The sequence below is a fragment of the Arachis ipaensis genome, chromosome B03, assembly GCF_000816755.2.
Source record: "Arachis ipaensis cultivar K30076 chromosome B03, Araip1.1, whole genome shotgun sequence".
Lineage (NCBI taxonomy): Eukaryota > Viridiplantae > Streptophyta > Magnoliopsida > Fabales > Fabaceae > Arachis > Arachis ipaensis.
This window is the reverse complement of record NC_029787.2, coordinates 122,680,787-122,682,209: the sequence shown is the minus strand read 5'-3', so window position 1 is coordinate 122,682,209 and position 1,423 is coordinate 122,680,787.

The following is a 1,423-nucleotide window of genomic DNA, read 5'->3' as shown; positions in this document are numbered from 1 at the left end:
TATAATTTATATCAATCAAATAATTGTAATTTATTATATCAATTATTTTAATTCATTAATTTATAAGGTACATAATAACATAAATGATTTGTTACTTATACTGATTAAATACAATAAATACATATTAATTTAGTTAAAAAAATCATTGTCTCCTATGTTTTCTATTTATTTTTTTTAATTCATTAAATCCAATCAATTATAATAAATTAATTATATCAACTAATTAATTCAATCAATTATTTTTTAATTTATTTTTTTGAATTCAATAAATCAAATAAAATTAATTATACTAATTATTTGTATCGACTAATTGATTTGGTTAATTCTTAAAAATATTTTTATTTAATTTATTTTATTTATTTAAATATAGCTAATTAGTTATTTAATTTTATAAGGATAAATATCAAATTCTATTTCTAATATAAAAATACAAAATTTTATTTCTTCTGTTTTTATTTTACCACTATAAAAATACTAGAAGAAAATATTATTCATTTACTAATTACTTTTTCGTTGGGTAGCTTTTACAACAATTCTTTTTCTTCCTATGAGGCGTCGTCACAAGGCAACTATCATGGACACAAATCAGCACACATTCTTCAACTCATGTGCTCATCATTCAAAGCAATATATGATATGTTATCCATTAAGCATTTATAGACCATGGTGTTATCATGAATACATAAATAAAAAAAATCCGTAAAAAATCCGTAATTAAGCTTAAGTTATTTACCTATTTGTGTGGTATATTGTAGTGTGAAATTAATTTTAGTTTGTGTTGTGCAACGATATTATGGTTTAATTTAAGCTTTTATTTTAGAATTGTGTTATGATTTTATCTCATCATTTTTTCTTAGATATTAAGTTGATATATTTTTATTTATTATTATCGAAGCGGATGTGATATAAAATTTGTAAAAAGAAAAAAAAACTCACATTCAATTTATTTTATTGTAGTCTTCTATTCTTCTATTTTTTTATTTTTTGTATTCATTTTATTTTTTTAATATCATATAATTTATTATAATTTATACCAATTAATTAATTATAATTCATTATATCAGTTAGTTTAATTAATTAATTTATAATATACATGATAAAATAGATCATTTGTTACTATTACGTTTATTTTTCTAAAATCTAAATCTGAATAATTATATTTTCAACACGGGTGATTAAACTTGTTTTCTTATAATAATGAACATTTTGTACTATTTATTTTGCTTGCAAGATTAATGTATCTATATATACCCACAAATTGTAAATAAAAAAAAATTAAAGATTCACATGCAATTATTTTTATGTGAAATTAAGAGTTAAAATCATTAGATGATGATTTAATCAAATTTATCAAATTTTTTAATAATTTTAAAATATCAATTTTACATGAAAATAATCGTATTTCTACCAAATAAAAATAGTT